The 25,802-nt window shown below is 43.9% G+C and overlaps 1 non-coding gene and 1 pseudogene across 1 annotated transcript; one reads left to right on the forward strand and one right to left on the reverse strand.

The window, feature by feature from the left end:
* Positions 1-960: 960 nt before the first annotated feature.
* On the reverse strand, positions 961-25,705 carry LOC103733939 (annotated as a pseudogene).
* Positions 10,291-10,421, forward strand: LOC115070320. The gene has a single exon (XR_003849495.1). It is a non-coding gene; the product is annotated as a small nucleolar RNA SNORA70 (small nucleolar RNA).
* Positions 25,706-25,802: the final 97 nt, after the last annotated feature.

Here is a 25,802-nt window from a genome sequence, read left to right on the forward strand (position 1 = left end):
TTAAAGATTTTTGATTCAGTATCCAAATTTACTCATATTTCACAAACTGAGTTAAATAGATACAAGAACATATTTGAATATTGTTCCCACTTATTTCTTTTTCCCCTTAGTTATTTTAAAAATGAATTGAAAATATGTAACTTGCTTTAACTGGAAAAATGAATTAGGGAACCACCCTGCTAAACTCCATTTTGCTGTATGCTGTTTGAAAGCCATTTGAAAGCAGGCACCTCCCTCTTCTAGCTCTGCAGGCACCAGAGCTTCCACTGAGGGATTTGCTCCTGTGGGCCTATGTGTCTCTTTAGAAGCCTTCGGGAAACCATTAGCTCTGCTGATCTTGTCTGTGTATTCTCTATTGTGAATAAGAAAAGATTTGAAGGCTGGCTTTTTTTAAAAGATCCCTGATGATACAACAGGTTTCACAGTCATAGAACTAAAAGAGACTATTAGATGTGATCCAGTATGATAGTTGTTCCAGAAAAAATATTGAATAATATTTTTTTTTGTTAGAATCTTTTTTTGTTTTTTTTTTTTCGGTCTTTTTGAGACAGGGTCTCCCTGTAGCCCCAGCTGTCTTGAAACTCACTATGTCAACCAGGCTGGACTTGAGCTCACAGAGATCCGCCTGTCTCTGCCTCCCGAGTGCTGGGATTAGAGGAGTGCGCCACCATGCCCGGCATAGAATCTTTTCTATGCAGAAAAAAACCCCCAAAAAACAAAAAAAAATGTTTTCCAAGCACACACAAGAGAAGAGGATATGGGTAGGGGGAGGTACCTGTCCATCCAGCTCCGGCCCCCAGCCCATGTGGTTTTAGTAGCAATTAGGGAAATAGGGTAATGGCCCCAAAATAAAAATAATATGTGTGTGGGGGAAGGAGGGTGCAAAAGCTGAAGGGAATGGGGGGAAGGGGCAGATGAGCTGAAGGAAGTGGGGGGAAGGGCAGATGAGCTGAAGGGAGTTGGGGGGGGCAGATGAGGTCAGTCAGTACTGGAAACCCGCAGGTGGGAGGCTATTTCATAACATTTCTTGTTGATCAAACCACCATGGACACCTTTGCCCATCAACAGGACTAGCGTCTTGGCCGTCATGGTGACAGTGACATTGAAGGGGGTTGTCTGGAGCTCTTGGTACAAAGATCCACAGTAAATTCCCCTTCTTGCAGCAGTGAGTCCTGGATCACAGAACATTTCTGGCCCCCAAGTGCCAGCCCATTCACGAAAACACTTGACTGGACTTTGCCAACCAGGACACCAACCTCAGCTGGCATAATGGTAACGAAGGTTTTCCTGGGGACAACGGCTCAGACGAAGGGCGAATCCTTGTAGCCTAAGATGGCCACATCCTGACAGGTTCCATCGGCCATGAGGCTGTTGAGGTAATGCCCAGCCACCACTGCTACTGGGGCTGCTCTTAGGGCAGCTGCCGGGCATGGGCTGGGCTGGGGCTGGCAGGCAGGGGGAGGCAGAGAGCTTGGAGCGCCATTCACCGCCACTTCGAATAATGATGATTTTGCTGCTGTTTTGTTCCTGAAAGGACTTATTTAATTTTTTGAATTTTTATTTTTTTCCTTTATTCATTTTTAACACATGCTAGAATTTACATTGGTCTATTTGTTTATATTATATGTGCATAAATGTACTTTATATATTTTTTGAGACAGAGTCTCACAATATAGCTCTGGCTAGCCTGGAACTCACTATGTAGACTAGACAGGCCTTGGACTCACAGAGATCTGCCTGCTTCTGCCTTCCTAGTGCTGGGATTAAAGGGTGCCCCACCCTTCCTGTTTATTTGTTTTTATAAATGCACTTTAGGTTTAAAACTAAGTAGCAGTTCTCTATGTCTGTAATCCAGTGATAGGAGAATGTGATAATACAGGTCTGTTGAACTCTTTTAAAGGCCTTTAAATACTTGCTTTGAGTCTTTGTTGTAGTGGGAAACCCTTTGTTGAAATGAATGCTCCCATTTTGGCTACATAATTGTAAGTTACTGCTTTTTTTTTTTTTTTTTTGGTGATTTCGAGACAGGGTTTTCCTGTAGCCCCAGCTGGCCTGGTACTCATTATGTAGACCAGACTGGCCTTGATCTCACAGAGATCCATCTGCCTCTGCCTCCCAAGTGCTGGGACTAAAGGCATGCATTACCATGCCTGACCTAAATTACTGCTTTTGATAGTTCCATATTGTGGTTTTAGACACAGAAGTTCACAAAGTACTCTGTTCATTTTGTCAGGCCTATAAAAATAACAAATAGTAACAACTCACCAATATTATCTAGTAAGTATTGTTTTGGGAGTTGTGTTGTTCCTTACTGTTTTTTGAAGTCCATACATGTGGAGCTGGAGAGATGGCTCAGCAGTACAAGCTTGGGCTCCTCTGGCAGAGAGAAAATCCAAGTTTGGTTCCCTGCACCCACATGGGATGACTCACAACTGCCTGTAACTCCAGCTTCAGGGAATCCCATGCCTCTGGCCTCTGAGGGCACCTGTACTAATGTGCACATACATACATATAATTAAAAATAAGTCCATATATTTATGGTTATTTTTTTAGTTAAAAATTTTGATTTACTTATTTTATGTGTACATGAGTTTTGCCTGCAGGTATATTAGTGTGCTATGTTCTTTAAGTTTCCGTGGAGGTCAGAAGAGGATGTCAGATACCCTAGAACTGAAGTTAGTCACCATATGGCAAACCAAACACAAGAGCAGCCAGTGCTCTTGACCACTGAGTTATCTCTCCAGCTTCTATTTTTAAATTGTCTTTTTTTTTTGTCTTTTTGAGACAGGGTCTCCCTGTAGCCCCAGCTGTCCTGGAACACACTATGTAGACCAGGCTGGCCTCAAACTTAGAAAGATCCGCCTGCCTCTGCCTCCCAAGTACTGGGATTAAAGGCGTCCGCCACCATGCCCAGCCTTAAGTTGTCTTTTAATAACAATCCCCTTCCCCCCTACACTACCTAGCCATATTGTTGTCTTGGAGAAATTGAGTTGGCTGTGTAAGAATACCCTATATTATAAATTTTTCCTATTGTTTTTTCCTTCATAGTTCAATTTTTTTGTTTTGCTTTTTGGTCTTTCATATATATTGAAAACTCTAGCATTAAAGGCTCTTTCAAAGTCAAATTCAACTTCTTAGCAAATATACTTCACAGGTGGAAATACATAGCATTGTATCAGGAAGTACAGCAGGCCTATCTATCTCCATTAGTGATGCTCAGTGTTTCTGTTTTATGAGACAGGGTCTTCCTATGTAGCTCTGGTTGTCCCTAGTATTCACTATGTAGCCCAGACTAACCACTTAAACTTGTGGCAATTCTCCTGCCTCAAGCTTCCTGGATTATAGGAGTGTTTAATTTTTATTCTTACTTATCTCAGTGTTACGTCCTACATGCATAAATGGTTTACTGGAAAGAAGATTAGGATTTTGTTTGTTTTTGCTTTGATAGAGATCGATCCCAAGGCCTTGCTTATGCTAGGAAAGTGCTCTATGACTGAGCTACATCCCCAACCCAGAAAACTAGTGTTTTGTTGTGGTTTTGAGACAGAGTATCACAAAGGAGAGGGAGACCTTGAACTGACTGTCCTCTCTCTGCCTCCCAAGTGCAAGGATTATACCAGATCATATATATTTTTTGGTCTTTTTGAGACAGGGTCTCCCTATACCCCCAGCTGGCCTGGAACTCACTTTGTAGACTAGGCTGGCCTTGAACTCACAGAGATCCGCCTGCCTCTCCCTCCTTTTTGGGGAACCCTGCTGCTAGGGTTGTAGTCCTCCATGTCCGGATAGCTCTAAGGGGCTCAGCGCTTAATGGAAGGACTCCCCTTCTCAGCAGGGGTCCTCCTGCTCTCTTCCTGATTTGCCCTGAAAGTGCTGCCAAGCACTGATGCCTGACCTTATTTGGAACATGACCTTTGACATAGTTACCTAGAGTAAAAACTACCCCCAGGTTTTTTCTATATGATAATCAGGCATTGCCTGGTAGTCAGATGATAGGAGCCTACTGCCACATGTAAATAAAGCATACTATGAGCACCTATCAGCTGAGGCATTGGCTACTGCCTCCACACTATATTTTCCCTAGTTCTCCCACTGAATAAACGGAGCTGTTTCACTGAGTCTGGAGCTGTTTGCGTCATTGAACCTGCCTCCCTGGAAGGGCTTTCTTCCGTCCTGACCCCATTCCTCGCTTCTGCTCCTTTTGTCCTCATGGAACAGTGGCCAACGACCCACAACGAGAGGGAGAGACCCCACACCTCCAGAGTGCTGGGACTACAGGCATGCACCACCATGCCTGGCTTAAAACATTTTATTATTTTTATTTTATATGTATGAGTGTATTGTCTACAGCATGTAAGTGTACCTGTGTCATGCATGTAGTGCCCACAGGGGCAGAACAGGGTGTTAGATCCCCTGGAACTGGAGTTATAGGTGGTTGTTGACCAGATTTTTTATATATATATAAAATATTTTGTTATTTTTATTTTATGTGTATGAGTGTACTGCCTGCATATATGTGAGTGCACCCGTGTCGTGCAATGCCTCAGAGGTCAGAAGAGGACTTCGGATTCCCTTGGAACTGGAGTTAAGAACAGTTCATAGCCTCCATGTAGGTGCTGGGAATTGAGCCCTGGTCCTCTGCAAGAGAAGTCAGTGCTCTTAACCCTGAGCCATCTCTCCAGCCCCCAGATTATATTTTTAAAATTTATTTGTGCGTTTTTTTTGACAATTTCTTACATGTGTACATGTATCTTGATCATATCTGCCCTCACTTTTCCCTCCCACCCCTCGTGGACTCTCCTCCCCAACACATTCCACTTCAACCTGTATGTCCTCTTTTTATTAAATAACTTTTTTTTTTTTTTTTTTTTTATTTTTGAGACAGGGTCTCCCTGTAGCCCCAGCTGGCCTGGAACTTGCTATGTAGACCAGGCTGGCCTTGAACTCACAAATCGACCAGCCTCTGCCCCCAGAGTGCTGGGGTTAAAGGTGTGAGCCACCATGCCCAGCATAATAAGTCTTTTTTTTTTTTTTTTTTTAATGGCAGATGTGCATGGGTGTGGGCATTTACTGGAGCATGGGTAACCTACCAGCAGCCACATCCCAAAATAAAATAGACTCTCCTTTCCCTGGTAGCCATCACCTGCCAGTAGCCCCTCCCCTCATGCTAGGATGTTGACTGGCTTGGGTATTGTACAGGTTCTTATGCAGGTAATTGCAGCTGCTAAACACTGCAGCCATGTCATGTCCAGAGGACAAATTTCACATCTCTTCCCATTTTCCAGCTCATGTATTCTTTCTGCCTCCTCCCTAATCTTTGGAGGGTAGTTGATGTAGATGTCCCATTTAGGCCTAAAGCACTCAACAAACACTTATTCTCAGCCCTGTGAAGGGTTGCGAGTCTCTGCATTAACCACTGCCCGTTTCTTTTCTTTCTTTTTTTCCTTTTGTTTTTTTTTTTGAGACAGGGTCTCCCTGACTGGCCTGGAACTCACTGTGTAGACAGGCTGGCCATGAACTCACAGAGATCTACCTGCCTCTTCCTCCCGAGTTCTGGGACTAAAGGAGTGTGCCACCACGCCCAGCCACCACTGCCCATTTCAAAAAGGAGCTAATGTCAGGACTGGAGAGGTGGCTCAGGGGTTAAGAGCGTTTGCTGTTCTTTTAGAGGACCCAGATTCAATTCCGAGCATCCACATGGTGGCTCTGCTGCCCTCTTTCAGACTTTGAGGGCACTACCAGTAAACATACTGGCAAATCAAAACCCTGGTACTAATAAAAATAAATTTTTTAAAAAGGTAGAAGAGGGCTGGAGAGATGGCTCAGCGGTTAAGAGCACTGACTGCTCTTGTAGAGGACCCGAGTTTGAGTCCCAGCACCTACATGGTGGTTACACGCTGTCCTTAACTTCAGTTCCAGGGGAATCTGAAGCTTTCTTCTGACCTCCATGGCATTGCAAGACACGGGTGCACTCACATACATGCAGTCAATACACTCATATACACATAAAACTAAAAATAATAAATAAGCCTGGCATGGTGGCGCACGCCTTTAATCCCAGCACTTGGGAGGCAGAGGCAGGCAGATCTCTGTGAGTCCGAGGCCAGCCTGGTCTACAGTGAGTTCCAGGACAGCTGGGGCTACATGGAGACCCTGTCTCAATAAGACCAAAAATAAATAAATAAATAAATAAAATAAAATAAAATAAAATATTTTTAAAAAGGTAGAAGAAAGTGGGGCATGGTGGCGCATGCCTTTAATCCCAGCACTTGGGAAGCCGAAGCAGGTAGATCTCTGTGAGTTGGAGGCCAGCCTGGTCTACATAGTGAGTTCTAGGCCAGCTGGGGCTACAGAGAGACCCTGTCTCAAAATAACCAAAAAAAAAAAAAAAGTAGGAGAAGCTGATCTGACTAGATTAGATTCCAGTTTATGTATTATTAGTAAGATGCTGTGCCTTTTTGGAGGTGGAGCAGGATCTCTGTAGCTTAGCCTGGTTTGGAGCTCACTATATATTTCAGGCTAGCCTCAAACTCATGGTATTCTTTTGCTTCCAACTTTCAGGTGTTGGAATTATAAGCATGAACTCACACTCTCAGCTTAATTAACTTACTTTTTTTGGAGACAGAGTCTAATCCAGGCTGGCCTCAAATTCTCTGTACAGCCGAGGATAATGCTAAATTGCTGATTCTTCTCTCTCTACCTTCTGAGTGCTGAGATTACAGGTGTAGGTTACCAAATCTAGTTTATGCAGTGCTGATTGGAACCAGGGCTTTATGCGTGCTAGGCAAGCATCCTACCAACTGAGCTACATTCCAGCCTCTTAAGTGTTTTTTTTTTTTTAAACAACAAAAGGAGCTGAATTTTATTTTCACACTTAATACAGATGAAAACTCTTAATATTCTTATATTTTATGTGTTTGAGTATTTTGCCTACATGTATGTAAATGTGCCATATGCATGCAGTGCCCATGGAGGCCAGAGGAGGGTGTTGAATCCCCTGGAACTGGAATTATGGACAGTTATTAGCCACCATGTAGGCCTGGGAACTGAACCCAGGTCTTCTGCAAGAGCAGCCAGTCTTAGCTGTTGAGCCATCGCCACACCCGAAACTATACTTCTTTATCCTACATCTTCCTTCCCAAACTATTCTCTTTGACAGGAATCTGAAGCAAATCTTGTAATTCTGTCAGAAAACACTCAAGCATAGTACCATGATCTACTGATGAAACAGGACAGCTAATATAGAAGTTACAAAGAGCACCACCACCACACCTGCCCCTATGGTCTAGGCATCTCAGTCCAGTGGGCATGATGATGTGGCTAGCAGAAGGTCTCATTGGAGGCTTTCCTCAGCCAGGTATAGTGGTACACACCTTAACCTCAGTTTCTTAAAAGGCTGAGACAGGAAGATCATAAGTTTGAGACCAGCCTAGGCAATATGATGAGTTCTTGTTTTTTAAAAAGAAAGGGGTGGGGTGGTAAAATGGTACTGTTAGAGGAGCAGTCACTCTCCATCAGGAAGGGAAAAACATCAGAAACCTCCCCTCAGTTGACTTCTTTTATCTCCCATTGGTCAAAACCATTCTTAGTTCTAAAGGAAGCTAGAGAAGCAAGTATTGGAAAGGGGAAGTTTGCTGTGGTGTGTCCATGGGAAGGAGCACATGAATACTCTGAAAACAGGATTCTCTTAGCAAGGAGGAATGGAAAGAAGGTTTTTCTAAGTTTACTGTGGAAACTTGAAAACCTAGATCTTGAACGTCCCCAGAGTCCATTTGTTAAAGGCATGGTCCTCAGCAAGTAAGTGGCACCATTGGTGGTAGAACCTTCAGGAGGTAGGGCCTGGGGGAAGGGAATTGGGGTCAAGTGCATGTCTTTGAAGGAGATGCTAGATGTGGCCCCTTGTTTGCCCCTCACTTCTGGCTGCCATGAGGTGAGCAGGCCCTGCCACCAGTGTGCTTCCCTCCTATGAGTCCCAGAGCAGTAGGGCAGTTAAGCATGGGTTGGAATCTGTAAAATGATGAACCAAAAAATCTTAATTTAATTACTACATTTTCTCTTGTTTTATTGTTGTTTGCTTTGTAATGAAAAGTTTTTGGGTTTTTGAAGGTTTTTTTGTTTCGTATTGTTCTTCATTTTTGAGACACCGTTTCACTATTGTGGTGGTTTGAATGAAAATGTCCCCCATAGGCTCCAAGTATTTGGACATTTTGTCCCCAGATGGTGGTGCCGTTTTGGGAGGTCTTAGAAGGTGTTGCTATCCTGGAGGAAGCACGTCACTGGGGGTGGGCTTAGAGAGTTCTTAAGCGTTGCCAGATCTCCAGTCGCTCTCTTACTTCCTGTGCCTGTGTGATGATGTGAGAGCTTAGCTTCTGTTGCTCCTGCTCCAGCCACCTCCAGCCACCATGCCTCCCTGCCATGACGGACTGTAATTCCCCTGGAACCATAAGCTCAAATAAATTCTTTCTTCTCTAAGTGGCTCGGGTCAGTATTTCTATCACAGCAACAGAAAAATGACTAATACAACTGTATAACCCTGACTGGTCTGGAACTCCTTGTGTAGACGGACTAACCTGGAACACAAAGTGATCTATCTACCTGCTTCTGTCTCTTGAGTGTTGGAATCAAAGGTGTGGGATACCATGCCTGGCTTTTAGTAATGGAAAGTTAACTAGAACAATGACTTAAGATTTAATTCTATTAAAACAAACATAGTACTTACATAAGAGAGAAACTCCCAAGTAAATAAATGTTTAAGCACAGTATTTTTGGTTTCCATATCTGTAAATACTAGGACTGATAGAAAATGATGGCCACCAGCCTGGTCTACATAGTGAGTTCCAGGCCAGCTGCAGCTACAGGGAGACCCTGTCTCAAAAAGACCAAAAAAACAAAGAAAGAAAGAAAATGATGGCCATATTCTGAAGGTAAAGCTAATAGAATTTATCAATGGGATAATGGAATGAAATTGTATAAGAAAGGGGCTGGAGAGATGGCTCAGCAGTTAAGAGCACTGACTGCTCTTGTAGAGGACCTGGATTCAATTCCCAGCACCCACATGGCAGCTACAAACTGTCCTTAACTCCAGTTCCAGGGGAATCCGAAGCCCTCTTCTGACCTCTGAGGCATTGCATGACACGGGTACACTCACATACATGCAGGCAATACACTCATACACATAAAATAAAAATAATATATTTTTTAATTGTATAAGAAAAATAATTTGCCAGGTGTAGTGGTACACACCTTTAGTCCCAGCATTCCAGAGACAGAGACAGGTAGATCTCTGAGTTCAAGGACAGCCTAGTCTACAGGGAGACCCTGTTTCAAAAAGACCAGAGGAGGGGCTGGAGAGATGACTCAGGGGTTAAGAACACTGGTTGTTCTTGCAGAAAACCCGAGTTTGAATCCCAGCACCCACATGGCAGCTATCAACTGTCTGAACTCCAGTTCCAGGGGATCCAACAGCCTCTTCTGTCCTCTGCGAGCATCACACGACACAGGTGCACTTACCTGCACACAGGTAATACATGCATATACATAAAATTTAAAAAATAATAAGTAAAATATTTTAAAAAACAAAAAGACCAGAGGTAAAAAAGATGATTTTAATAATAAATATTTAATAATAAATATCCATAAAAGTGAATTTCAGGGGCTGGAGAGATGGCTCAGTGGTTAAGAGCTCTTGCTGCTCTTGCAGAGACTTACAACCACTTGTAACACCGAGTCCAGGGGATCTGGTGCTCTCTTCTGGCCACTGTGGGCACCAGATATGCACATGGTACACATACATACAGGCAAAACATTCATACACATGAAATAAAAATTTAAAAATCTCAAAAGGTGCTGGTGAGATGGTTCAGTGGTTAAGAGCACTTGCTACTCTTGCAGAGGACCCAGGTTTAGCTCCCAGCATCCACATGGTGGCTATAACTATCCTTAATTCCAGTTCTAGGGGATCTGATGCCATCTTCTGGCCTCTGTGGGCATTGCATGCCTGTGGTGCACTTACATGTAGGCAAGAAACTCATATACATGAAATAAATCTTAAAAAATATTTTTTTTTTATTTTTTGTGTATGTGTGTATTGCCTGCATGTAAGCAAGTGCACGCATGTCATGCAATGCCCGTGGAAGACAGAAGAGGCTCTCAGATCCCCTGGAACTGGAGTTACAGACAGTTGTCAGCTGCCTTACGGGTGCTGGGATTTGAACCTGGGTCTTCTGCAAGAACAGCCAGTGTTCTTAACTGCTGAGCCATCTCTCTAGCCCCAAATAAAAAAAAATTATCTTAAAAGTAAGTTCAGCTGATTTCTTTCCTTACTGGAGCCGGTTATACAGTGACTGCCAAGAACAGCCTCCTTGGTGACGCACACAGATTGTTGCTTGAATGGGTTACCCTAAAGGACTTAGGAGATGAGCTTTCCATGGGGGTTCCTATCTCTGATCTCATGCTGTCCCCAGTTTAGGCTCAAAAGGTATATACAGAAAACTTGAGGGCCAGGGTCACTATGTCCATCTACATCAAGCTGTAGAATAAGATGAAGCCTCTGCATAGGGGCAAGTTCAAGTTCCCTGGCTGCCAGAAGAGCCATGTCTCAAAAAAGTTTACCAAGTTTAATGCAAATGAATTTGAAGACTTGGTAATGGAGACATGCTTCGTCTCTGGCTGTGAGGTCAAATCTATCCCCAATTGGGGATTGTCATTGAACTGGACAACGGAAGTGCAGTTCAGCACTTCTGAGGCTTCTACTATGTTCCTCTAACCCCTGAATTGTGCTTACTAATAAACCTTATATCCTATCCTATCATATAGGATATGTGTATTTGTATAAAGAGTTCAAGAAAGTGGCCTGAGGAATAATTACTTAATTATGGATTCAATCTCCAGCATCACATAAATGTCTTGTTGGTGACAAAAACAGCAATCCTAACAGGAAACTCTGAAGTTCAAGGTCATCCTTGCTTACATAGTGAGTCAAGGCCAGGTAAGACACGTGAGACTTTGTCTTAAAAAGAAAAAGCTGGGGCTGGAGAGATGACTCAGCAGTTAAGAGCACTGGTTGTTCTTGCAGAAGACCCGGGTTCGAATCCCAGCACCCACATGGCAGCTAACAACTGTCTGTAACTCCAGTCCCAGGGGATCCAACAGCCTCTTCTGACCTCCGCTGGCATTGCACAACATGGGTGCACTGACCTACATGCAGGCAATACATGCACACACATAAAAATTTTTTTTAATTAAAAAAAAAAAGCCACTTAGTCTTTGTCCACAGTGCCTAGAATAATATATGATACATAGTAGGTGCTTAATATGTAATTTATTGCTGAGTGTTGTACTTGGTAATTGATTTGTCTTGAAATGTGATATAAGGAGTACAGGTAAGCTTGCAGGTTTCTGGTTTAGGAAACTGGGTGTCAGGTTTATCTCTATAGCTGAGAAAAAGGGCGGAAACACTTCACCTTAACCAAGAGAAGGCCTGCCAGTATCCTTGTGAAAACAGGCATTGCAGGTTCTGATGCCTTGGGTGCCACCACACTAGCTACAAGTAATAAAATTTTAGGCTTCTAAGCTCTTAGATAGACAGAGACATTGGACTACAGGACTCCCATTGGCAGTTGGAGAGACAGGCTAACTCCCTAGCTAAAATGGCGCTACAGAACAGCAGGGAGATAGACTTACTGTTCCTAAAGGAAGATGGCTCATATGTGGCCTTAGGTGAGGTTTGCTGTTTTTACGCCAATAATTCAGGTGTAATTGCGTTTTACTGGGCCTCTGGTAATACTCCTCCTAGCCTTTGTTAGGGTTCAGATCTACAGCAACCCCCAATGCAGCAGGGTCTCACGGTTTTACAGGCCCCCTGAGAATGCAGGAACTGAGTTAATGAGCACCCTGACCATCCACAAGACAAGATAAACAGACTCTACACCTTTTGACCCAAGACCCAATTACTGTAAGGAGCTGCTTCAGCACGGCATGCTCCCTCTTTGATGATCTTAAAGGATAAACAGACTCTTTATACCTTTTGACCCAGATCCTGGCTGATGGAAGAGGACAGGAAGGGGGCAGGTTGACAGAGGCTAGTCTCTCCTGATAAGCCTTAGCCCCCCCCGAATTTTTAAAAAAATTTTCCCACCTTCCACATACCATGAAGCCCCCTATAAAGACGCCCAGCCAACAACCTGTAGACCGACAGCTCCTCTCTCCCTAAAGGGGAATTGTCCTGTGCCTTTTCCTCTGCTAATAAACTGTCCCGCCAGAGTTTTTGTCTGTGTCCTGGTGCTTTCCCGATTTGATTCAATTTACCTATCAGCCTTTACTATGGGTCCATGCCTCCTAAATTGCCTAACCAGATAGATCAGGAGGTGCCCAAAAGCCATCAAAATTAGGGTTCTAAGGACCCAATATGAGCCTCAAAATAAAAACAAGTCAAAGATTTGACTTACGCCCAGAACCAGCGGGGAATGTAATACCCCTAGTGAGGGCCTCCCATTTTATGTAAGTTTAACTGGTCAATCATCTGGTCATAGGACCACCCTAGGAAGGTGGGCCATGCTAAATAGACAGTGCGTTAATGAGGTAGTGAATTTTTCCTGCCTGGATCCTGCCTACAGGTGGGACTAGAACTTCCTACATACAGCCATGTAGTCTGTGAGTTGCCCGCTTCAGGGAATCATAATTTCTCTTTTTTTTCTTCATGACTTTCTTACTAAGCATGCTTTCTTCAAGGCCTTGGGCTGTCCCTAGCATCTTCCATTTCTTTACTTTTTCTCTAAAGCGTCTTTCTCCCAGCCATGGGGCTGCCAGTCAGTCACGTGTCTGACCTCCTCCTCAAGGCAGCTGCCAAGATTACTAGCTCACCTGTCCTAAGGATTTCTTTTTCTTTGAAATTCTAATAAAATTGTAAAAACGTTAAAAAAAAAAAAAAAAGGTGAATGTTGTGTTACTTTTCCTGGGCACAGATGACAGATCAAAGAAACAAGTCTACCCAAGTCTAGCTTGGAGGACCAGCTCATTAGCGTTGCTTACAGGAGCCTGAATGACTCAGACAGGTACATCACTGAAAAGCTCACCCCAGGGGAAGTCCCGCAAAAGCTGCATCCCTGGAGTTCCTACACAGCTTGCATGTGCACCCCATGCACACTAAAGTCAGTGTAAAAAATTAAAATACAGTCCAAGTCGAAACTGTTGGCCAGGGAGATGGCTCAGGAGGTAAAGTCCCTGCTGTGCAAGCATGAGGACCTGAGTTTGAGCCCCAGTATCTACATGAAGCTGGACCTAGCAGTATACATCTGTAACCCCAGCACAGATGGGAGGATAGGTGACTCCCGGAGCTCTTTGACTAGCCATACTAGTTGAGCTGTAAGCTCCAGGTTCAGTGAGAGATGTTGTCTCAAAAAGTAAGGCAGTGAGGCTAGCCAGATGACTAGCAGTTAGGAGGCCATACTGTTCTTCCAGAGGACTCAGATTTGAGTTTGGTTCCCAGCACCCACATCGGACAGCTCACAATTGCCTGTAACTCTAGTGCTAGGGGTACATACCTGCACACACTTTAAAAAAAAAAAAAAAAAAAAAAAAAAGCTGTGGGGCTGGAGAGATGTTTCAACAGTTAAGAGCACTGGCTGCTCTTTCAGAGAACCCAGGTTCAGTTCCCAGCACCCACATGGTAACTAACAACTGTAACTCCAGTTCCAGGGGAATCCAGCACCCTCTTCTGACCTCCATAGGCATTGCATGACGTGGGTACACTTAACATACATGCAGGCAATATACTTACATAAAAATAATAAAATATAAAAAAACTGAGGTGAATAGCAATTGAAGATACCCTGTGTTGACCTCTGGCCTCCACATGCATGTACACATACCCATGCTAATATGTACATGTATCAGACACAACAATGATTGCTCCTCATTCTTTCTTCCTCAATAACGGGCAGTGCTCCCAGTTTTCATTCCAACTACATAGACATGTCCATGTAACAGCGTTCTGGTGAGTGCTAGTGGCAGTTCTTTGGTTGGGCTTATCAGAAAGTTTCTAAAAATTACCGAGCTCACTTATGTCTGTCCTTTTTTTTCTTGTCTAGAATGTGAAGGGAATGGCTAGAGTACTAGCAAACATTGTATGACAATAAAGTAACCTTAAGTCATGCTGAGGACGGAAGAAGATAGAATCTAGGTCCCTGTGACTTCATGGAGCTACTACAAAAGCCTTGGACTAATGAAAGAGGTTTGGCTACAGTGATCATTTCCTGCTTTCTATAGTGTGTGTGTGTGTGTGTGTGTGTGTGTGTGTGTGTGTGTGTGTGTGTGTGTGTGTTTGGGGGGGGGGTTGTAGTGTGTGTTTGGGCAGGGGGTTGTAGCTAATTGAAATTCCACCAGCCTGTCATGGTGGCTCACATCTGTCATGTCATCACATAAGAGGGCAGAAATAGCAAGATTGATCCTAGTTCAACAACAGCTTGGTTTACATAGAGTTCCAGGCCAGCCAGGGCTAGACAGTGAAACCTTGTCTCAAAAACAAAAGTGGAGACATGGCTCAAAAACAAAAGTGGAGCATTGACTGTTCTTGCAGAGGACCTGGGTTCAGTTCTCTACACCTACATGGTATCTAACAGCCATTCATAACTACATTACCTTCTTCTGGCCTCTTCAGGCACTGCATACACATGATACATCTACGTACATGCAGACAAAATACTCCTATACATAAAAATAAACCATAACATTAAATGAAGCATTAGTTAAGGGTTTCCTAAAGAATTTTCAGTGTTTCATTTCTTCTCTAGTGGTTCACTTTTTGAGAATATATGGTTATTGTTTATTCTTTGTCCAAATGTGTAAGCCCTATTTCAGTTACCTATATAACCAATCACCCCAAAAGTTGCTGAAAAAAATCAATTATAAAAATGTAAAAACTAGTCGGGCATAGTGGCATACACCTTTAATCCCAGCACTCGGGAGGCAGAGGCAGGCAGATCCTTGTGAGTTCAAGGCCAGCCTGGTCTACATAGCGAGTTCAGGTCAGCTAGGACTCAAAGGAAACCCTGTCTCAAAAGGAAAAAAAAAAAAAAAAAAAAAAATCAAAACATTTAGCCGGACGTGGCGGCGCATGCCATTGATCCCAGCACTCGGGAGGCAGAGGCAGGCAGATCTCTGTGTGTTCGAAGCCAGCCTGGTCTACATAGTGAGTTCCAGGACAGCTGGGGCTACAAGGAGACCCTGTCTCAAAAAAGACCAGAAAAAAAAAAAAAAGTAAAAAGTAAAAACTAGGCATTGCTTCCCTTGATTCCTGGGGTGTCATCTGGCTTATGCAGCTGCATTCAATGGGAATGTAGCTGGGACAGGAGGCAGAGAGTGTTTGCTGTTGGATAAGATACAGTGGATCTTTCCATGTGGCCTTTCTTTCTCTTCACATGCTCTTTTATCCATCGTTAATCTCCAGAGCTGCTTTGCTTTCAGAAGAATGGATACAAAGCTGCCAGGCTTCCTAAGGGCTTGGCCTAGATCTGGCTCATACTCTGCTCTGCCACAGTCTAATGTCCAAGGGAACAAGCCCTTAGAAGCTGCTTTTTGCTACAAAACATTGACTCCTCACTTGGACCCATGAGGCTGAAAGCACAGAGACAAATTGTCCTAAACCTGCAGTTACCTTGGATTCCTGAAAGAACAAAGCCTTAAAGACAGACCACCTCCACCAACCCAGATGAGGGCAGTTATCCACGAGGGCAGTGCTGCATGATGGTGAAACCAGTAACAGGAAACGGTCAGACTGATAATTGACCAACCACTGAGCAGGAACTGAGACAGTGGTGGACAGGACCTGCCTTAGGACCCTGAAGATGACCTGGGGGTTACTGGATCCCTTTGTTTTTCTTCATGGTGCAGGGATTACATTTTCTTGCCTTGCTTTTCATTATCATTCACCTCTTTCATTGTCATGGGGGCCACGCCTGATGTTAGGACTGCTGAGGCTGGGACGTCTACCCTAAAACGCCACTTCCAGCTGTGGTGAGTCAGTCACTTTGGGGCTTCAACTATTAATAACAAGTTGACCCTCAGTGGATGGGTACGATTGAATAGTCACATGTAGGTCCTGAGCTCACTTTTAGTATAGGAACTTTTTCTTTCTACCGTGACAATGTTGACTTTTCTATCACCATTTGAGGAAAGAGGGAAACAAATGTACTTTGTGACTCTAAAGTCTGACTCTTGGAATATTCTCTCCAATTGGTGCATTTTAAGTCAGGATCTCCTGTAGCCCAGCTGGCTTGGAACTCACTGTGTAGACCAGGCTGACCCTGAACTTACATCGATCCACCTGCCTCTGCCTCCTGAGTGCTGGGACTAAAGGCGTGCGCCACCACAACCGGCTCCAAAATAGAAAGGTTTATCTCAGAGAAAATTGCTACACAACACCATGTAGACTATTGATCTTAATCTATTTCATTTCATTAAATTATATATATATATATATATAATTTGGAATCTACTAGCCTTCATAATAGAGTTAGAATTGGTTTTCAGACTTGCTAATGTATAGAAAAACAATTTGATTGCTTTCTTCCTGGGCCTTTGTAAAGTCATTAAGAACTAAATTCTCAAGCTGAGGAAATGGCTTAGCTGATAGGAATGCATGTTATATAAGCAAGCATGAAGCCCTGAGTTCATGTCCTCAGAACCGACATAAAAAGCTGGGCATGGTCATGTGTGGTTTGGAAGAGAACAGGCTCCATGCTAGGAAACACCCTGTCTCAAGGAAGTAATATATCAGGACATCCTTCTCTGGAGGTGAACGTTAAGGCAGTTATGAGATGCCCCATGTGGGTGCTGGGAATCAAGCTCCAATCCTCTGAAGAGCAACAAGTGTTCTGACTGCTGTGCTCTCTCTCCTGTGTGCCCCCCCCCTTATTTTATTTTAAAGATTTTTGTTTGTTTTACTCTGTTTTTTGAGATAGGGTCTCACTTTGTAGCCCTGACTGGCCTGGAACTCAGTATGTAGACTAGGCTGGCCTCAAACTCAAGAGATCCACCTGCCTCTGCCTCCTGTGTGCTGGGATTAAAGGTGTGTGCCACCATGCCTGGTAGAAAAAAACTTTTGTTTTGAAAATTATCTTCTTTTTCTTTCCTTTTTTTTTTAATTTTAAATTCACTATATAGATGAAACTGGCCTTGTGGCCTTGAACTCCCAACCCTCATGCTAACACCCCCTAAATGCTGAGCCATTCATTGCTAAAACTCCTCCCCTGGAAAGGTGTAAACAGCCTCCATCCACTCCTCCCAAGGTCCCACTTCCACCACAGTTCACTCTGGGAAACCACTGAGCTTTATTTGGCTTATTACAGAGTAATGGGTGAGGGGAAGGGTTACTTAAAGGAGTGTGGGTACTCCTCCTTAGACCACACTGCAGAGTCTTTGCCCAGCATGGATGGTGGCTTTCCCGTAGGCACATAAATGGAGCCCCCCCCTTTAGTCTTTTCCCGTCTATATAAGTCAACCCTTCCCTTAGGCTACATGCAGTTAGGATCCAGTTAGGATCCAGTTGCCTACTACCAGGTGGGAGGAGTGGCTGGATACTAAGGTGAGGGTCCCGTGACTCTTCCTGCTCCTCCTGTGCTGGACCATCAGCGGTCAACAAGTCCAGCTGTGTTGAACTTTGCCAAATAGGCACAGCTGAGCTCAGGAAGATGGCGTCTCAGTTGGAGGACAGTTCTGTACAATATGAGATTACAAGTGTGGGCTACCCATATGCACCACTATACTCAGCTCTAAGGGATTTTCTAAAGTTAAATATTGTTAACTGAAGCTCCCAGGAAAAAGCCACACCTGGACTAGAGATATTCCTTAGCAGTAGAGGTCTTGCCTAGTATGTGTGAGGGAAGTTCCATCCCCCCCCAAAAGAAAACAAATCCTACATTCTTACAAGGCTGATTGATTAGAACTTCAAAGGTTGTAGAGAATTGGAATGTTATAGGTGATAGAATATGTGGATTTTGGAAGAGCCACAGGCCTCATTAGGGAAAGCCATAAATACCTTGGAGTGTCTAACTGGCCCTAAATGGGCAGCCTGGCCTTGCTCAAGCCTTATCAAGTGTTCACTCCCTGGACTGACTTTATGGAGCCCACCTGTCTCCTTTGGTGCTATAGATGACTTGCCCGCCTGCCTGAGTAAGTAATCTTGAGAAAAGAGGCCCTCAAGAACACCAGACCCTGGCACGCAGTTAACTCTTGTAGCTGTGTGCAGCAGAGGTCCGATATGTGTCCAAACTGCTCCCCATTTCATATTCATTCTGTGTGGAAGAGCTTATCAGCCTTTGCTGTGTTCCTTGGATAGAGGAGCACATTCCTTGCCTGTTGCAGGTCTGGCTCTGACTCTTGTTTCTAAACTTTAAACCCCTTCCTTTTTCAGCTCTAAGTTTAACAATAGGTCCAGAGCCAAATTACCTTGGGCTATCTTAGCCTCCTAAATAGCCATTTTTTTACCCAGCTATGTGTGACCTAATATCCTTGCGACTATTAGGTAAATTTTTTTTAAATAAGGAATTTTTTTAAATTTTAAATTATTTTTATTTTTTATGTGTATGAGTATATTGCCTGCATGTAGGTAAGTGCACCAGTGTCATGCAGTGCCTGAGGAGGTCAGAAGAGGGTGTCAGATCCCTTGGAACTAGAGTTATGGACAGTTGTTAGCTGCCATGTGGGTGCTGGGAATTGAATCTGGGTCCTCTGCAAGAGCAGTCAGTGCTCTTAACCGCTGAGCCATCTCTCCAGTCCCATTATTAGGTTAATTATTTCTAGGAATACAGGCCTTTATCTCTTGGGAACCCAAAGGATAACTCATTGGATAGTATCTGGGGATTCTAACGGACATTTTCCTGCTTTGCTGTAATACAGTACTTTACTACCAACCAGTGTATTTTACATGTGTCTTAGTTAAATTCTTTGTTCTGTTACTATACTAGTTTTTTGTTTGTCTGGTAAAACACCATGACCAGAAGCAACTTATGGAGCAAAGAGTTCATTTTGGTTTGTGGTTCCAGAGAAAGTCCGTGATGGCAGAGGAGGTGGTAGCAGATGACTAGAGCAGGAGAGATCGCATCTCCATCCACACACAGGGAGCGGAAAGAGTGAACTGAAAGTGAAGCGTGGCTAGAAAGTCTCAAACCCCACTCCCCAGTGATGTACCTCCAGCAAGGTTGCACATCCTGAGAGTTCCAAAGCCTCCCCAAACAGTGCCACCAGCTGGGGACAAATGTTCAAATACATGAAGCCTATCAGGGATACTTCTCATTCAAATTATCATAGTTACTAAAAAACTTCATGACACTGTTGCCACATTGAAATATGGTATTTGGGATAACCTGAATCTATGTTCCTGGGTCATAGTCACTCTTATTTGACTCCAGAATATACTGCCTCTCATTCCATTTGAGGTGAGAACTGTTTGTTTTTGTTTTTTGGGTTTTCTTTTTTTTTTTTGAGATAGGATCTCCTGTTACCCCAGCTGGCCTGGAACTCAGTATGTAGACCAGGCTGGCCTTGAACTCACAGAAATCCACCTGCCTCTGTCTCCTGAGTGCTGGGATTAAAGTGTGTTAGGATTAAAAGGGTGTGCCACCACTTCCAGCAAGAACTGTTGTTTTTTGTGTTGACAATACACTGACAAAATTGGAATGTAATGCTCAATATCTAAAGTAACAAGACTTTTTTTTTTTAATAGAAGGAAGAGTTTATTTGAGCTTATGGTTTCAGAGGAATTACATTTCATCATGGTGGGGAGGCATGGCAGCAGAGATGACTGGAGGAGGAGCAGAAGCTAAGCTCTCACATCTTCAAGCAGGCACAGGAAGCAAGAGTGCAACAAGACTTACTTTTTTTTTTTTTAATATTATTTTTTATGTGTATGTGTATATTGCCTGCATGTAGGTGAGTGCACCAGTGTCGTGCAGTGCCCACGGAGGACAGAAGAGGCTGTTGGATCCCCTGGAAATGGAGTTATGGACAGTTGTTAGCTGCCATGTGGGTGCTGGGATTCAAACCCGGGTCTTCTTCAAGACCAGTCAGTGTTCTTAACCACTGAGCCATGTCTCCAGCCCTAACAAGACCTAGAAGTATTGTTTGGGGGCTAGAGATGTAGCTCAGCTGTAGAGCAATTGTCTAACATGTCCAAGGCCCTGAGTTTAATGACAACACTACAAAAACAAAACAAAGCAAATTCTATTCTGCCCTTATTAACATTTGCAAAAACACCCAAGCTTTAGCCAGGTGTAGTGGCTCATACTTTTAATTTTAGGACTAAGAAGGCCAAGAATGGAGGCCAAATTTGAGGCCAGCCTGGTCTACATAGTAAGTTCCAGGTCAATCTTGGGCATATATCAAGACTATCTCAAGGTGGGGCATGATGGCCCATACCTTTAGTCCCAGCACTTGGGAGACAGAGGCAGGGGGAATCTCAGTGCCTTCCAGGCCAGCTGGGACTACAGGGAGACCTTGTCTCAGAAAGACCAAGAGAAAAAAAAAAAAACAGACTTAATAGACAAAATTTGTTTTTATCAGGCTGGAGAGATGGCTCAGCGGTTAAGAACTGGTGGTTCTTGCAGAAGACCCGGATTTGAATCCCAGCACCCACATGGCAGCTAACAACTGTCCATAACTCCAGTCCCAGGGGATCCGACAGCCTCTTCTGACCTCCGTGGGCATTGCACAACACCGGTGCACTTACCTACATGTAGGCGATACATGCATACACATATGGCTAAAAATAATGAATACTTAAAAAATAAATAAAAATTTGTTTTTATCAAGATAATTGCACCTGTTTTCTGATTATTTTGTCAGGCCTTTGATTATTTAGGAAACTGAATTTTATTTTATTTATTTATCTATTTGTTTGTTCAGGCCTTGTATTTTGAGACAGGGTCTCCCAGTAGCCCCAGCTGGCCTGGAACTCACTATGTAGACTCAGACTGGCCTCAAACTCACAGACATCTGCCTGCTTCTGCCTCCCTAGTGCTGGGATTAAAGGTGTGTGCCACCTCACCTGCCTGGCTTTATTTTATTAAAAATATATTTTTTTGTTATAATTTTTTTTTACCACCTCACGCCTATTATTTTTATTTTATATGTATGAGTATTGCTTGCATGTAGGTAGGTACACTCGTGTTTTGCAATGCCTGCTGAGTCAGGAGAGGGCATCAGATCCCCTGGAACTGGAGTTAGGAATGGTTGTTAGCCACCGTGTGTTAAGGTTCAGATAGCCCTGCCCCTTCACCAACAGGGTCTCAAAGACTTCTCATGCTCCTGAGAAAAGGGAACCAAGCTGATAAGTGCCCTGGTCTTTGAAGTCAAGAGAAGCAGACTTTTCTCCACTGTTTGGCCAACCCTGCAGGCTTCCTCTTTGATCTCTAAAGAGAACAGGTTTTAACAGTCCTGCTCTCCCCCCCCCACCCCCCACCCCCGGGCCAACTTAAAAAAATAAATACATCTTCCCTCCTGCAGGAAGCAGAAGCCTCCCCGCTTAAAAGACCCCAGCTCATGACCTGGGGTAGACATTTTCCCTGCCTGGAAGGGAATCTGTCCCATGTGCTCATTCCTTTGCTAATAAACTCTGCTTTCTCCTGATCAACCCTATTCATCATACGGCTACTTTTTATCTATCACCATGTGGGTGCGTGGGTGCTGGAAACAACCTGGGTTCTCTACAGCTGAGCCATCTCGCCAGGCCCAGGAAACTGAATTTTAACAAAATCAACATTCATTTAAGTATTTGTTTATGTTAAAATATTTAAATTTTTTTAAGTTGTGGTTACTTGTGTGTGTGTATGAGATTAGAGGACACATTTTGAGAGTTGTTTCTCTCCTTTACCATGTGGGTCTTGGGGACTGAATTCGGACCATCAGACTTGGAGGCAGGTGCATTTATCCACTGAACCATCTCATCAGCTCCATACAATCTTCTAAATAACCACTTTATAAATAACGATTATTTTAGATTGATTTTAGTATCTTTTTCTCTTTGTCTTTTTGAGACAGGGTCTCCCTGTAGTCCCAACTGGCCTGGAACTCACTATGTACACTAGACTGGCCTTGAACTCACAGATCCACCTGATTCTGCCTCCTGAGTGCTGGAACTAAAGATGTGCACCACCACTATTTAAGTATCTTTAACACTATCTGTGACTAGAAGTTAGGTGTCTTGAGTTTTGGCAGGAGGGGAGCACTTTTAAGACAGGGTTTTATGGGTTGGAGAGATGGCTCAGCGGTTAAGAACACTGGCTGTTCTTGCAGAAGCCCTGAGTTCTAATCCCAGTACCCACATGGCAGCTAACAACTGTTTGTAACTCCAGTTCCAGGTCCAAGAGCCTCTTCTGTCCTCCGTGGGCAGTGCACAACACGGGTACATATACATGCAGGCAATACACACATACTCATAAAATAAAAATAATAAATAGTAAAAAAAAATTTTAAAAAGACAGGGTCTTATGAAGCCCAGGATGGCCTCAAACTCACTGTGTAGCTAAGGATGACTGAACTTCTGATCCTCCTGTTTCCACCTTCCAAGTTCTGGGATTACAGCCGTGCCCCAACCACACCCAGTTTATGCAGTGCTGGTGATGGAATCCTCGGATTTGAGCCCACTAGGCATTCTACAAAAGGAGCCACATCCCCAGCCCCTGTGTCTGAATATTTTGGAAAATTGTATAGAATTAAAGGCATGTATGCTTAATGTATACAAATTGATCAAGTGCTTTTTTTAAATACAATGTGCTTCGAATCTATAGATGAAATTTCAACATATAAATTCGGATGATAAATTCTTTCGATATTTCTGCTACCTGTAATTAGTACTTTCCCCTCCACCCTCCCACTTATTTGCTTCAGCCTTTATAGCCTGTCTCCTCGTGTACTCGTTTATCACCAGGCCAAAGAACCTGGAAAGTCAGATGAGCAGATACCCTAATTCCCTCAAGATTGAGGAGTGTTCAACACAAGGGAGGAATTGTAACAGTTACTTAAGGCTACAAAGTGACTTTTTCTCTTGGGCCACAAAGCTGAAGGCACAAAGGTAACTCATTGACTTCAACTTGAAGTTACTTTGGATTCTAGGAAGAGCAAACCATCAGACTCCCCACTCTACCCCCCACGCAGACGAGGGCAATTACCCTCACCCTGGAGCAGAAATAATTATCTTGTGGAAACTAGTACTGAACAGATGAACAGTTTATTGATCACCTCACAGGACTGGAGCAGAGATGATGGAAGGGACCACACCTGAACAAGACTGCTGTATTTTACATAATTTTGCTCCTGGCCCCAATTTATCCTCTATTTAAGCCTAAAGCTCATTCATTCTTCCCAGTGTTTTAAGTCTCTTTCCTCTTCTTTTCATCATTTTTTGTCTCTAGTTGGTATGCTGGGACAGGCGTACGTAGCTTGTTGGCGCTGAGAAAGCTGGAACAATTAAAACAATCATAAAGGCAGCATGGGTTTAACGGAAAGGGGAAAATCCCACCATTCTATTTTGTTTTTCTATTTATTTTTTTAAATTTTTAATTTATTATTGTGTGTCTATGCATGATGTATGTGTGTGTAGGCACACCTGCCAAGGTGCACTTCAGGAGGTTCAGAGGACAACTTTGTGGAGTAAAATTTCCACTTCTACGTGGGTTCCAGGGATCAAACTCAGGATGCCAGGCTTTCACAGCAAGGGCCTTATCCCTGCTGAGCCGTCTCATTGATTCTTACCTTTTTTGTTGTTGTTGTTCTTTTTTTTAATACTTTGTTTTATTGTGTGTGTAGATATGCATGTGCCATGGTGGCCTGCTTGTGGAGGTCAAAGGATGGTTTTGTGGAGTGTTTGCTCTTTCCTTCTACCTTTACATGGGTCTCAAGGCTTGAACTCCTTGTCAACAGGGCAGGCAAGTGCCTTTACCTACCGAGCTATCTCACTAGCCTCCCTCCCTCTTGCCCCCAAACTTGATTTTTTAAAATTATTTATTTATTTATTTATTTAGTCTTTTTGAGACAGGGTCTCCCTGCAGCCCCAGCCAGCATAGAACTCACTATGGAGACCCAGCCGGCCTTGAACTCACAGAGATCTGCCTGCCTCTGTCTCCTGAGTGCTGGGATTAAAGGCTTGCGCCACCACGCCCGGCCTTATTATTTTTATTTTATGTGTATTGAGTGTGTTGCCTGCATGTGTGTGAGTGCACTCCTGTAGTGCAATGCCTGTGGAGGCCAGAAAAGGGCATGAGGAGGAGAGGGAGGGGGAGAAGGGAGGAGGGAAGAAGGAGGAGGAGGAACAAGGAGGAGGAGGGGAGGGGACTGGGGTTGCACAGGCAGTTATAAGTCACCTGACATAGGTGTGGGGAACTGAACTCAGATCCTCTGCAAGAGTAGCAAGTGCTCTTAACCACTGAGCCATCTCTCTAGCTCCTGCCATAATTTTTTTTAAGTTAAAAATTTTACCGGGGGTGGGGGGGGTTGGTTGGTGCTGGAGAGATGGCTCAGCGGTTAAGAATACTAGTTGTTCTTGCAGAAGACCCGGGTTCAAATCACAGAACCCACACAGCAGCTAACAACTGTCAGTAACTCCAGTCCCAGGGGATCTGACAGCCTCTTCTGACCTCCTTGGTCATTGCACGACACAGGTTGCACTTACCTACCTACATGCAGGAAATACACACATAAAATAAAATAAAAAAATTAAAAAAAATTGTTACCAGGCACTGTGGCACATGCCTATGATCTTAGCAACTCAGGAGGCTTAGGTGGGAGCATCACAAGTTCAAGACCATCCAGGACAATGTAGCAAGACTCTGTCTCATAAAAAATTTTAAAATATTTTATTATTCTTATTTTATATGTATGAGTGTATTGTCTGCATGTACATAAGTGCACCCATTCCATGCAATGTCCACAAAGGTAAGATGGCGTCAGATCCCCTGGAATTAGAGTTACAGATGGTTGTTAGCTGCCATGTGGGTACTGGTATCCTCTGCAAGAGCAGCCAGGGCTCTTAACCACTGAACCGTCTCTCCAGCCTGCCAGCACTGGGATTATAGGTATGTTTTACTATGCCCAATCAGGACTACGTAGTGAGACCCTATCTCATAGAAACAAAAAGAAGGAAAGAGGAAGGGGGAAGGAAGGGAGGGAGGGACGGGAGGAAAGGAAAGGAAGGAAGGGAGAGAGGGAGGAAATCTACTGCCTTCTTCCCTCAACTCCTGCTAATCACTATTCTGCTTTTCATCTGTGTGGGAGACCACGCTGCCTGGCAGCTCCCCCCCCCCCACAAGCAGCTTCCGGAAAACTTGCTGATCAGTCCTCCCTGCCCCCTAAGATAAGCAACCTTTCCGATGATTCAGGATAAGCCTGAGCAACTACCAATTTCCTTAGCCTGCAACCAGACTCAGGGCGCCAGTTCCCCTCATCCTAAGGGACATTCACTAACCTGTTGAGACAACACCTTCCCTTCCCCTTCCCCAGCTAACTTCCCGCTTCAGCCCATATAAGAATCCCCATGGAAAAATAAACTTTTGCAGCTTGATCAGAGTTCTTTGTCTTGCTGTCATTCTTCGTGTCTCTTGTCCCATCATTCCAGGTCCCTGGGAGTTCGAGTCTCCGTCTCCCGCCCTGCAGGCCCGGGCAATCTGGATGTGACTGTTACCACATTTTGTTTACTTACTCACCCATTAGTGGACATTGCGGCTAGTTGCACTTCTTGACATTAGTGGATAAAACTGTTAACATGTATGGGGCTGGAGAGATGGCTCAGTGGTTAAGAGCACTGACTGCTCTTG

Source organism: Nannospalax galili, unplaced genomic scaffold, assembly GCF_000622305.1.
Source record: "Nannospalax galili isolate Female #2095 unplaced genomic scaffold, S.galili_v1.0 scaffold3156, whole genome shotgun sequence".
NCBI lineage: Eukaryota > Metazoa > Chordata > Mammalia > Rodentia > Spalacidae > Nannospalax > Nannospalax galili.